We start from the raw sequence: 13,850 nt of genomic DNA on the forward strand, positions 1-13,850 counted from the left end.
AGGAGGAGGAGGAGGAGGAAGAAGAAGAAGAAGAAGAAGAAGAAGAAGAAGAAGAAGAAGAAGAAGAAGAAGAAGAAGAACTGCTCTTAGACTTCCCAGACTCCAACATTATGAGATAAATAAACCTTTATTATTTACAAATTACCTGGTCTCAGGTATTTTATTTTTTATTTATTTATTTATTTATTTTGGTGGTACCAGGGATCAAACTCAGGACCTTGTTCTTGCCAGGCAAGCACTTATTCCACTGAGCTATCTCCCCAGCCCCTCAGGCATTTTATTATAGCAACAGATAGTGGAATAAAAGAGATCTGTTTCTCAGGCTTCATGCAGTCTCAGCCTCATGAGCCACAGGATACATGACCTTTTTTTTTTTTAGGGTGCATTGACTTTGAATGATGTGTGCCAGAACCATCACTCCTGCAATAAAAGTTTATCATAATTTTACTCATCTTTTTCATTATCACCTTGGCAGGTCTAATGAGATTTGGGGATTGGCAGGAGTTCATCTAAAAGGAACTTTCTCAGAAAGGGTCATTTCAGAGAGAGTCAGAGTTGCCCAGAGGCTAAAACACTCCTGTTTGACTTCAACAAAAGAAACTGTAGAGTATGTTTCAGGAACTAAGAGGGGGTTGTGGATGGGTCCTCGTGGGCTCCAGGCAGGAGTAGCGGTCTCCAAGCTGGAAAGGTGCGCAGGAGCCACCCAGCAGGATCTCCAGGCTGTAAACAGATGCCGCTCTCTGCACACAGTGGGCAGCCATTCAGAAGTGTAAGCCGGAAATCGGCATAATCCGATTTTCATCTTTAAAAGGTCACTCAGTTGTCCAGTGATCAGGTTATGGTTTCTATGTACCGTTCTCCAAAGAAAGGAGGCAAGTGCCTGAGGGCTTGGCTAGTCAGAGCCGGATGGGGGAAACCTAAGATGAGCCTAAAGCAATTCACAGTGCCTGAAAGCAGAGAAATACTCCAACGAACCAAAGCACCAAAGCGTGTCACAGGGTCAAGAGAGCCAATTTGAAAGAATTTCTAGCAGCCAGTTCTGGAACAACTTGCTCAACAAAACAGTGACAGTATTTGGTCTTACATGTCTCCCGTGCATGTGTGCATGCATGTATACATGGATGTGAATCGATGGAGACCTACTTATTTATTTTATCATGGTGATTTAAATAAATAAATAAATAGACAAATAGATAAATAGGGAAGAAGAGGTACATCTTCCTTATGGAAGGATTCCAAATTATATATATAGATGCTGTATGCCAGGAGGTGGATCTTAGGCCTGTTATTCCTCAGCTGTGGACTTACCTACTGGCTTCTAAAGAATGTAGCATAAAAAGGAAGAAGCAGTAAAAGCAAAAAGAAAAGAAAGATAGTAACCTTGTAGCCAGGTAAACATGACTTTAATGAAGTGACAATGTTAACATCAAAAATACCTACACTGGGGCCTGGGAGATGGCTCAGTGACTTAAGCACCTACCTCACACATGCAAAGTCCTGAATTCAATACCCAGTACAAAAGCAAAAACAAAACTACATTGAGCCAGGCATGGCTCAAACCTTGCTACTTGGATAGTTGAGATAGGTGGATCAAATAACCCAGAATACTCATCACAATATTAAAAAAAAAAAAAAATTCAACCAGGCTGGGTCAATCTCAGCCCTTCAGAGGCTGAGGCAGGAGGATATCCACAAGTTCTAGGCCTGCCTGAACTGTGTGGGACTTTGTCTCAGGAAGAAAAAAAAGAACAAGGCCAGAAAAACTAACATTATTCAATTTAAAGTGTTAGTATAGCTACAGACATCAAGCCAGAGTGGTACTGGTGAACAGACGACTAGGAATAGATGATTAGGTAACAGTGGGATAGTGTAGAGAGTACAGAATTTGAATGACATAAATATAGTCAAAAGATCTTTTATAAAGGGACAAAGAAAATATAGTGGAACAAAGAGTGCTTTTCCAAGGTGACATAGGGGAAAGAAACTCCCAACCTGAAAATCTGGGACAAGTTTTTGGTCTCTAAAATCCAAGAACAGGGCTGGGTAGATAGTTAGGTGGTCTAAGCGCCTGCCAGGCAAGCTCAAGGACCCGTGTTTGATCCCGTGTACCGCATGCAGTGCTGGGCCTAGTGGCGCATGCCTGTAATCTCAGTGCTGGGGAGTCTGAGACAGAAGGACCACTAAGAGTCTGAGCTGCATAGCGAGACCCTGAACTAAATAAATACAGAAATAATTTTTTAAAACTAGTTTGCCATTTCTCTTTAAAATAAAAATAAAATCAGAGAACAAATTTTAGGAACAAAGGAGATAAACAGCAAAATATATTTATTGAAAGAAAGAAAGCTTCTGTCCAAGAGAGGTACAGAAGGGAACAAAGAGTGAGTTGCCAAGGATCCTGTCTTTCCTAGGGATTTTAATAGAGCAAAACCACAAGGTGAGGTGAGTTCAAGATGAAGAAAAAGGGGCCGAGGAGATAGCTCAGTAGAATAAGCACTTGCCTGGCAAGCACAAGGGCCTGAGTTCAATTCCCAGTTCCACAAAAAAAAAAAAGATGGAGAAAAATGGGAAATTGCAAGGTGGGCATGAGGTGGGCAGAACTACGGTCCACCAATAAAACCACTGTAGGGAGCCCCTCCTGGTCCTCGTAATCCCAAAGATAAATTATTGGAATCTACCCAATTAATTCCAATCTACCACTTCCAGTGCTACCCACAGTGAAAATAAAGAACTAAAGTAGAGCTAGGGAGTTAGCTCAGTGGCATAAGCGCCTGCCTGGCAAGTGTAAGGTCCTGAGTTCTAACCGGAAAGAAAGAAAGAAAAGCATATTTATAATTATGGGGAGCCCAGGGGTCCTAAATCCAGCCACAAAGATGGCTTTCCAGAACAAAGGCCTCATCCCAGGGCCGAACCTGGGTGGTTTTTGTTTGTTTGTTTTTTAGTTTGTTTTTTTAATGTCTTTGATTATTGCTGGGTGTCATTATGCAGCTCAGACTCATAGCGATCCTCCTGCTTTCAGCCTCCGCAGCACTGGGATTACGGGTGAACACCACCATGCCCAGACTCTGGCTGGCTCAGCCTGCCCTAGGGGCGGGGCTAGCACAGCATGTGGTGCCAGGGATCCAACCATGGTCCCTTCCTGCTTAAGCTTGCCTAAGCAAGCGGTTTAGTCTGCTAAACTATCTCACCACCCCAAACCAGGGTTTTATTCAGTCCTGAAGGAGGAGTGGCTTGAGGATGAATGACTGAGAATTGCACAAAGTAGGTGAGTACTGTGAGCTGGACTAGGTAGGAGCCCTGCATTTACCTTTGTCCTACGCAGAAAGAAGGATATGCAGAAAAAGTAATTTGCACTATATTATTGAGATAGGGGCTGGTGAGATGGCTCAGTGGTCTAAAGCACCTACTTAGAACAAGCTTAGTAAAGCAAAGCGACCATGGTTCAATCCCCCAGCACCACATGCCAGCCAGCCCCGCCCCCTGGTGGGATGAGCTGGCCACACACACACACACACACACACACACACACAAAATAAATAAAATTAAAAAAAAATTTAAAAAAATAAAAATAAAAAAAAAGAGATAGTATCTAATGTTTTGGGGTCCGGTGCTTCAGCTCTGATGTGTAATCTTTCTAGCCCCAGGAACTCTTAGCCTCTACCTCAAGGCTTGATCCCAGCTGACAGCGTGGAGCACTGGCTTTTCATCCTATCTTGCCTGGCTCATGTTAAAGAGCTGCAGGTGTGGGTTATCAGGGAAACACTTGTGCTGTCTTCAAAGATTACCACCAGCATCTCGCCTAGACATGCATTGCTTAAGGCCAATTGAAGGGACAAGGAAAGTTCCTAGCCAGCTCTGTACCTATCAATGCATGGAAATAGGGTCAGGCACAGCCAAAATGGAGACAACTGCTCTTCTTTCAAGGAGAGCTGCTCAGGTGGGCCTCCACAATTACAATTGCGCAGGTAAAATGGACTACATGGGATCGTAACAAGCAGACAGGAATACAGAAGGAGGGCTTTTCCTGTAGGAGTTTGGGTTAGTGACTCTTTTTTTTTTTTTTTTTTTTTTTTGTGGAACCAGGGATTGATCTCAGGCCCTTGTGCTTGCCAAGCAAGCGCTTATTCTACTGAACCATCTCCCCAGCCTCTCTTCCTGGCTTTTTCAAGGTGATGGACTGTAGGGATCCGTTGGTCTCACTTTGATCAGTTCTACCAGGGGAGAAACGGTGGCAAAAATGAGAAAGATAGACAAGACAAAAGCTGGGCTAGGGGATCGCTGGTCTACACAAAAAACGGTCCTTTATTCTTTTGCAAAGTTAGTGACACAGGTTGCCTAGCGACTAATTGACGACCTTAACCAGACAGGATGTTTATCTCAGGACTGAAGTAGCTTGTGTGCTTTAGGAACTGAAGCCCAGTCCCACCTACACACATTCTATCAATTTCCTAGCTTCCTCGGCTCTCAACAATGGACAGCTATTTAGAATATCAATCCCTGATATTTATCCTTAGGAAAGTATGTAGGTACATTTGTTTAATATTTTCTCTTGAGGGCTGGTCCACAGTAGAGGTTCCTGTTTTTCCATTTGCAAGGTATCCCATCTTCTGCCCTGGTTCCTTTGAGGGCCCAGCCCTATCTGGCTGCCTATAATATTTCTAACTTAGTTGCCTATAACAAAGGGGCCAGGGATATAGCTTAGTGGCACAGGCCTGCTTGGCAAGTGCAAAGTCTTGAGTTCAGTTCCCAGTACCCCCCCCCCAAAAAAGGGATGGGGGTAAGGGGGACAAGAGCACAAGATTGTCTTTTCCCCAGATGTCTCTTGATAGATGAATGGATAAACAGTGGCTCATCCATACAATGGAGGTTGGTCAACCCTAAAAAGAAGTGTGCCACCAAGCCATGAAAAGACATAGAGTGGGCACCTGGCTAGCTCTGTAGGTAAAGTATAAGACTCCATCTCATGGGAGCTGGCGAGATGGCTCAGTGGTCTAAAGCACCTACTTGGAACAAGCTTGGGAAAGCACAGGGACCACTGTTCCATCCCCCAGCACCACATGCCAGCCCGCCCCGCCCCCTGGTGTGCTGAGCTGGCCACACACACACACACACACACACACACACAGAATGAATAAATAAATAAATAAATAAAGACTCCAGCTCAGGCTTATGGGCTTGAGCCTCATGTTGAGGTGGTTATTTTGTTTTGGACCATAGTTTCATTTGAGTGCTGAGCTACTCTGCTGGTGCTTACTGACCCAGTGGTTGCAATGTCACAGGTAGCAAGTGGCCTCTGATCAAGGAAAAAAAAAAAAAAGACATGGAGGGAAAACTCTGTTATATGGAGAAAAGTCAACCTGACAAGGCATTTTTAGAGCAGGGACACTCCTCCGGAGGATACTACAGTGGTGATTATGTGTCATCATACATGTGACAAAACTCACAGTATGTACCCTACCAAAAGTGAACCCCAACAGAAACTAAGGATTTGGGGAGATAATGATGTCTCAGCATAGGCCTGCTACCGCTTGACAAAGCAGCCTGTGACACTGGATGACAGTAGTGGGGGAGGCTGGGCACAGGGTGCTGAGCAGATGGGAATTCTCTGTGCGTCTGAATTTTGTTGTGAGCCCAAAATTGTTCTACAAAGTAAAGCTTATTAATTTTTAAAAAGTTAACCTTCTCAGAGCCAGGGAGATGGCTCAGTGGAATAAGCGCTTCCCTGGCAAGCGCAAGGGTCTGAGTTCAATCCCCGGATCCGGAAAAAAAAAAAAAAAAAAAAAGTTAACCTCCTCTTAATGAATAGAGGGATTTGTTCTGATAGTGTTTGCCACTAGGAAGAATGTATGCAATGTGTTAATTATTGAAACTGTCCTACCAATTTGGTTTGAAACTGTCTCATTGCTATTTGTTTCTCAATAAAATTATGGGGAAAAAAAGTTAATCTTCTAAGAGGTTAAGAGATCAATCCCATTAAAATGAAGATTACAGTATCATGTTTTTTCTTTCTTTTTTTTTAAAGCTGTCTCTTTTTTATTATTTAGACTTATGTTGAAAATGTAAGTGAAATTTTCAGTTGCTCTTAAAAAAGTAAACAGTAATTAATGAGTTTACTGTTATACTCAAAATCATCTATGCTTAAGATGAGAATCTTTGCTGATAGAAAGGTGCTGCTCCAAATCCTGAATGGTATTACAAAGAATTGCAATTTCCTTGTTTTTTTCTTCTTGAAGATGTTGAAGCTTCCTTCTGTAGATACTTTGTGGGGAAATAGTAGAATCTGGGTAGGATTTTGATTTAGTCTGAACTCTTGCTAGTTTGGCATCAAACTCCAACTGTAGTTTGACTATCTCATTTTGCTTTTCCTTTTCTTGAGTTACTAACTTTGCATTTAACTCTGAAATTTCCATCTCTTTTTTCTTTATTAGATCTTTGTGCTTTTCTTCACTTAATTCAACTTTTCTCTGCGTATCTTGGTAAAGTCTTTCTTATGTTCCTTCTCTTTGATTTTTTTTTTTTTATTTTTATTTTTATTTTTGTTTGGGTGTGTGTGTGGCCAGCTTAGCCCACCAGGGGGCGCGGCTGGCTGGCATATGGTGCTGGGGGATTGAACCGCGGTCCCTGTGCTTTGCTAAGCTTGTTCTAAGTAGGTGCTTTAGACCACTGAGCCATCTCACCAGCCCCTCCTCTTTGATTTTGATTTCATTTGCAAGTTTGGTAATATTATTTTTATGTTCCTGTTCTAGAGAATGTAGCTCTTCATTTATCATATCAGCATTTCTTTTTAGTTGTTCATTTTCACCTTTCAAATTGTGTTGATATTCAGTAGTCTGTTGTAGCCCTTTTAGCATAACATAAGGAGCAGTACATTCTTTTCTATCTGTAAGAAATCCTTTATAAGTTTGTCAATATTCACATTGTTCATCTTTTTTGTACATCCTTCACTGCTTTGTTCCATATTTGAACTGGCATCCGGGCTGGTCTGCCAGTGATTGTTGTAAAGGGTTAATAGAGTTTTGTACCTTAATTGTAAAAAAATTATAAAAACCCCTTGTGCTTCCTGTTATCTGCTCTAAGAAATGTGTTCTCCCTTTCGGCTCAAGGCTGTTCAACAATAAATAACTGTTTCTTGTCAAGGCAGCAAGGTAACACAAACTCCCTCCCCAACCATCTTCTACAACATAGTCAGCTTAAGATGTACCTTATAAAAATATGCACTTATCACTAAGCTGTAAAAGACCTTTTAGTTATAAACACTTTGCAGCTGTGTCAAATAAATGCAGTTTCTGTTGTTCTGTACTAGATAACAAATTTGCTTACCAAACTGGATGTGATTTCTGTTATAAATACCCCCTTGCTACCTACGTTCGGGGCCAATCAGCCTTCTCCTGCGAGAAAAGTGGCTGACAGACCTGAGCTCAGTAAATAAAAGGCTCTATTCAAATCTCTATCAGGGCTGGTGAGATGGCTCAATGGTCTAAAGCACCTACTTAGAACAAGCTAAGCTAAGCAAAAGGACAGCGACCGCGGTTCAATCCCCAGCACTACATGCCAGCCAGCCTGCCCCCTGGTGGGCTGAGCTGGCCACACACACACCCACACTCAAATAAATAAATAAATTTAAATTAAAAAAAAAAATCTCTATCTGGCTGATCTGGTTCCTATGCAGGGTTGACCCATAACAATTGTCCCATGTTTTTTCATGTAACTTAAAAATAACCCTGTTGGCAAAGACTTTTCAGTTCCCTTTTTTTTTTTTTTTTTTTTTTTCCAGAACCGGGGATTGAACTCAGGCCTTTACGCTTGCCAGGGAAGCGCTTATTCCACTGAGCCATCTCCCCAGCCCCTCAATTCCCATTTTTATAGGAATTTGGTTAAGAGCAAACTTTACAAGTCTATTTTGGGGGTCAGTGAGATAGCTCAGTGGTCTAAAGCGCTTGCTTAAACAAGCTTAGGCAAAGCACCAGGACCACGGTTCAATCCCTGCACTATATGATGCGCCAGCCACAAAAAAAAAGTCCATTTCTTTTTCTATACTTAGGACAAAGTCTACAGGGTGTACAGGTTTTCACTTTGTCTTAGTGATTCTCCTGGTTTTGGCCTCCCAAACCATGGAATTACAGGCGCACACTACCACGCCCAGTCTCAAAAGCCATCTCAGTGCACCCCAGAGGTGGAGTTAGCAGGCACACTGGGGGATCGAACCCCAGCCACTGTGCTCTGCTTAAGCAGGCACTTTAGTCCACTGAGCTATCAGGTCAGCCCTAAAAGTCTATTTTTATTTATTTATTTATTTTGCAGAACTGGGGATTGAACTCAGGTCCTTGAGCTTGCCAGGCAAGTGCTTATTCCACTGAGCTATCTCCCCAGCCCCTAAAAGTCTATTTTTGACACTACTTAAAAAGATATATTGGGTCAGGGATATGGTTCAGCAGCACATCGCTTGCCTGGCAAAAGCCAGGTCCTGAGTGTGATTCTTGGTTTAAAAAAAAAGGATCTAGCTATGTGAAGGTCCCAGGTTCAATACCCAGTACTAAAATAAGCAAAAACAGATGAATCAGATTTAAGGATGTGCATGAATTTATAGTACTGGCCTGGGCAGTTAATCCACTTGAAGCAGACAAAGAATGTTAAACGACCTTGACGAGGAGAGTTAAGTCGCACAGTTGCCTGTAGTCCTAACTGCTCTGGAGGCTGAGGCAGGAGGACTGCTCAAGCCTAGATGGTCAGAACTGGCCCTAGAATAAACCAAGAGTTGTCTTAATTATTTTCTTTTATTGCTGAGGCAAAGTACCTGACACTCAAAATTAAGGAAGGAAAATTTTATTTACATCACAGTTTGTGGAGGTTTCAGTCTGTAGTCTGCTGGCTCTAAGGCAGGGTGGCACGGCACAGGGACAGCAATGGGAGGCAGTGTGTGACAGCAAAGAGCAAGAAGAGCAAAAGGGGGAAGGGGAGGAAGTGGGGTTCTTTTCCTTCCTTATATGGTATGCAGGCTATCCACCCAGCCACCTCTGTGCCCTCCTCTTCCACAAGCTCAGAATGTTTACAAAGTGAGAACCCTGGACTCCTGCTGAGTCACTTTAGTTAAGCTTCTAAGTCTCAATTCTCCTTGACACACTGTATCAACCATTAAGCAGTTAAGACAGTTAAGGAGCACACTGGAGTGTAAAATGTGATTTAACCAATCTATTTTGAAAAGCTTTAAAATCTGATTAAGATTTTCATCTCTAGGGCTGGTGAGATGGCTCAGTGGTCTAAAGCACCTACTTAGAACAAGCTAAGCAAAGCATAGGGACCGTGGTTCAATCCCCAGCACCACATGCCAGCCAGCCCTGCCCCCTGGTGGGATGAGCTGGCCACACACACACACACACACACACACAAATAAATAAAATTTAAAAAAAATTTAAAAAAAGATTTTCATCTCTATTTCCATGAAAAGAAGTGAACTACAAAGTGAGACCCTGTCTCAAAAATAAATAAAATAAGTCTCAGATTTTTGTTTGTTTCTTGAAACAGGGTCTTACTATGGCTTCTAGGCTGACCTTGAACTCACTTTGTAGCCCAGGTTACTTCGAACTCAAGGTGATCCTCCTGCCTCAGCCTCCTGAGTGCTGAGATTGATAGGTTATGGCCCTAGTATGAATTGCTGAATCATGGTGGTCATCTAATATGACTGAAGCCCTTAAAACAACAGTTTATTTTCCCAGAGACCACCTCCCCCCTTCTCCAACTCAGCCCAGGGTGCAATTTCCTTTCACCCTTCCCCCCACCTCAGGGAAGCCCCCCCCCCATCAGCTCCTCAGGTATATCTAAACATCCCTTTCAAACCCCACCCCTGCAAGAGGCCATAAACGCCTCAGGCTCTCTTTGTTCCAATCCAGAGAATTCCTCATCTTCCCCAGATTCTCTCCCTGTCCTCTAAGATAATAAAGCCCCTTTCCCTTTTTCCTTCTGCCTGTTTCTCAGTTGTAGTACTGCTGAAAACCTATCAGGGATACAATACCATCTCTAGGATCTATCGAGTTGACTCAACTGGACTTTGTAGTTTGCTAGGCCGAGATAAAGAATGCACATTTGAGGCTTAGCATCCTTCTCCAATGTTTGTCCTTTTTTATTTCTCTTTCTTTCTTTCTTTCTTTTTTTTTTTTTTTTTTTTTTTTTTTTTTTTTTTTTTGGCAGAACAAGGGATTGAACTCAGTCCCTTGGGCTAGCCAGCAAGTGCTTATTCTACTGAGCCATCTCCCCAGCCCCCGTCCTTCTTTATTTGCTTGGATTCTTTTTTTACTAGTATTTGTTTGTAATATATAAGAACTACCAAAATATTGTAGGAAGCTGAGTTAGATAAAAATATTACCACGCACAGCCAGACAGAGCTAGGTCTTCAAAGGAGCTAGTGAGGAAGATGAGATACCTTGCAACTGTGGGAGAGACACACAATCTCCGGCTGTGAGTCAGACCTCAAAACAAAAGATTAAACAAATGCACCCACATATCTCCCTAAAGATAAACATCAGGGATTGGTATTCTAAATAGGTCTCTATCACCTTGAGAAAGCCCAGGAGTCGGCCCTGTTCTATTTCATGCCCACTTGCTATGTGACTCACTTCCCCATTTGATCCCCATTTAATCAATTTTTAAAAATTTATTTATGTGTGTGTGTGTGTGTGTGTGTGTGTGGCCAGCTCATCCCACCAGGGGGCGGGGCTGGCTGGCATGTGGTGCTGGGGGATTGAACCATGGTCCCTGTGCTTTGCTAAGCTTGTTCTAAGTAGGTGCTTTAGACCACTGAGCCATCTCACCAGCCCCAATTGAGCCATCTCACCAGCCCCCCATTTAATCAATTTTACCTAATTTTGTTTGTAATTTTATTAGTGGACAATAGTTTTGTTTTACTTCATGTCCACCTTTTAAGTTTCTATGTTTTCCACTTTGGACCCACCTCAACTCATGGTTTCTGTATTTGGTACAGGATCTTACAATGCAGCTCGGACTCACAGTGATCCTTCTGTTTTCAGCCTTTCCAGTGCTGAGATTACAGGCATGCACCACCATGCCCAGACTAGGTTGCCAGCTCAGATCCCCCCGGGGTCAGGACCAGCACAGCACCCGGGACTGGGGATTGAACCCTGGTCCCTGTGCTTGCCAAAGCAGGCGCTTAGTCTGCTGAGCTATCTTGCTGGCCCCATTTTTTGATTTTTGGGAATAGACTCATCCCTGATGTCTAGTAGATTTGGAGTTTCTTTCCCCCATATCAGTACATTCTAAAATGAGGGTGTTGATTGAGACAAGAGTAATGTTCCAGAACAGTTCCCCACTTGGGAGATTTGCCACTGTCGGAAGATGTGGAGGACAACTAGGGGGAAAAGCCACTGCATCTAGCAGGGGTGACCTGGGTGCTCTGAGCACCCTATACCCCCAGCCCCTCCCCAGCTGAAGTGCTACGTCCACACCTTCTGGACAAGCCACAGCCTGGGAGAGCATATTTGGAAGACCAATAAAGAACATATATGCAAAATATGCGAAGAACTCTTAAAACAACAATAAGACATTATAGAAAACAATAATAAATGTTCTATACATTTTTTAAAGGTTGAAGACAAGGTCCTGAGTTCAGTTCCTGATACCAAAAAATAAAAGTAAAAATAAAGCTAGAAAAAAGAATTTTTATTTTTTGCAGAACCAGGGGTCAAACTCAGGCCCTTGTGCTTGCCAGGGAAGCACTTATTTTACTGAGCCATCTCCCTGGCCCTGGATTTTGAATGTTTTTACCATGAAGAAATGATAAATATTTGAGAAAATACATGTGTTCACTTTTATTTGCGCATTACACAATGTATGCGTGCATCAAAACATCCCATCGGGGTCATCAATATGCACAATTTTTATGTATCAGTTTAAGAAATTTACAACCTAGCCAGTTGTGGTGCCACACTGCTACAATCCCAGCACTTGTGAGGCTGAGGCAGAATTGTTATAAATTGAAGGTCAGGCTGAAGTAAATAGTGAGACCCTGTCTCAAACAAACAAACAGCAACCTGAGTTAAACATGGACAAAAGAGAGCCAAGGGTGGTGATGTGTGCCTATTGTCCCAAATATTCAGGAAGCTAAGGGAGGATTATTTGAAAGCACAGGAGTTTGAGGCCATTATGGGTAAAACAGTTAACCCTGTTTCTTAAAAACTAACATGGGAGGGCTGGTGAGATGGCTCAGTGGTCTAAAGCACCTACTTAGAACAAGCTTAGCAAAGCACAGGGACCGCGGTTCAATCCCCCAGCACCACATGCCAGCCAGCCCCGCCCCCTGGTGGGCTGAGCTGGCGGCGCGCGAGCACACACACACACACACACACACACACACACACACATAAAAACTAACATGGGAAAAGAGATGTAAAAAGAACTGAAAGCAGGATTCAGACTACAATATAGCTGTTAAGTGCTGTGTTGTCATTCTCCCTGCTCAGAATAAAGTTGTTTCTTAACTATAACTTAAGTTATAGTTAGCTGCCAGGGACACTTGGTCTCATATATTTTTTAAAAAAAAATTAAATAAAAAAATTAAATAAATAAATAAAAAGAACTGAGATATGTTATGTTCATGTACCACCTTCCCTCAAGGAATATAATCCAGTGCTGCAAATGGTATTTAAAAAAATAAGAACTAGGGGCTGGAGAGATGACTCAGTAGAATAAGCACTTGCCTGGCAAGCAAAAGGGCCTGAGTTCAATCCCCAGTTCCAAAAAAAGAAAAAAAAAAAACCAAGAAACTATTGCTCATTTTGGCAGTGCTCAAATATACTAAAATAAATGAATAAATAAAAACTAAAAAAACCTGAAGAAATGGACAAAAGATTTGAATCAACACCTTATCAAACAATATCTATAGGTGCTAAGTAAGCATATGAAGAGAGATGTTCATTATCATGTCATTAGGAAATTTGTGTGTGTGTGTGTGTGTGTGTGTGTGTGTGTGTGTGTGTGTGTGTACTGGAGATTGAACCCAAGGCCTTTGCATTGAACTACATCCCCAGTATTTTTTTTTTTTTCCTTTTGAGACAGAGTCTTGGTTAGTTACCCAGGTGTGATTTAAGCTTGCTATCCTCTTGCCTCAGATTCCCAGGTTTCTGGGAATACAGACACCCAGCTAGGACTAACCGTCAGAGTGGCTAAAACCTAAAACATACACAACACCAAATGTCAGTGAAGACATGGGGCGGTTTTGTTGCTGGTGGTGATGCAAAACAGTACAGCTACTCTAGAAAATGATACAAAAGTTTTTGTTTGAGATAGGGTTTCACTATTTAGTCCAAGCTGGCCTCAAACTCATGGTGATCCAGCCTCCCACCTCAGCCTTCTGAGTGCTGGAATGACAGGTAGGCACCTCCACACCCAGCTCCTGGCAGTTTGGTATAAGATGAAGCAACTTTACTATAGGATCCTAGTAGTACAGATGGCCCTGGGTATTTGCCCAATGAGCTGAAAACTTACGTACACATGCAAAGCTGCACATGAATGTGTATAGCAGTTCTATATGTGATCACTAAGAGCTAAAAGCAACCAAGGTGTCCTGAAATAGGAATTGGATCAACGGAGTGTGATGAGCCATACAATGAAATATGTAGCAATAAAGAGAAACTCATCAGGCAACAAGAAGACGTAGTGGAAGGTGTAGGGCCTGCACGGAATGAAAGAAGCCAATCTGAAGGGCCAAATACTGGGTGAGTCTTGCTTCAGGACATTGGACAGGGGAAACTATAGGCTGGGAAGAGATTAGTAGGATGAAATGTCACTCACAGGCTCATCAAGGAAGTCAGCACAGAGATAAGGGGCCTAGGCCCACCCTCCCT

At 42.5% G+C, this 13,850-nt stretch overlaps 1 non-coding gene and 1 pseudogene across 1 annotated transcript; one reads left to right on the forward strand and one right to left on the reverse strand.

Moving 5' to 3' along the window:
* Nucleotides 1-6,125: 6,125 nt before the first annotated feature.
* LOC101567703 lies at nucleotides 6,126-6,955 on the reverse strand (annotated as a pseudogene).
* Nucleotides 6,956-12,407: 5,452 nt separating this feature from the next.
* LOC111815620 lies at nucleotides 12,408-12,534 on the forward strand. Its single transcript, XR_002820292.1, has one exon. It is a non-coding gene; the product is annotated as a small nucleolar RNA SNORA63 (small nucleolar RNA).
* The last annotated feature ends 1,316 nt before the right edge of the window (nucleotides 12,535-13,850 follow it).

The sequence above is a fragment of the Octodon degus genome, unplaced genomic scaffold, assembly GCF_000260255.1.
Source record: "Octodon degus isolate 3935 unplaced genomic scaffold, OctDeg1.0 scaffold00018, whole genome shotgun sequence".
In the NCBI taxonomy this organism is placed as follows: Eukaryota; Metazoa; Chordata; class Mammalia; order Rodentia; family Octodontidae; genus Octodon; species Octodon degus.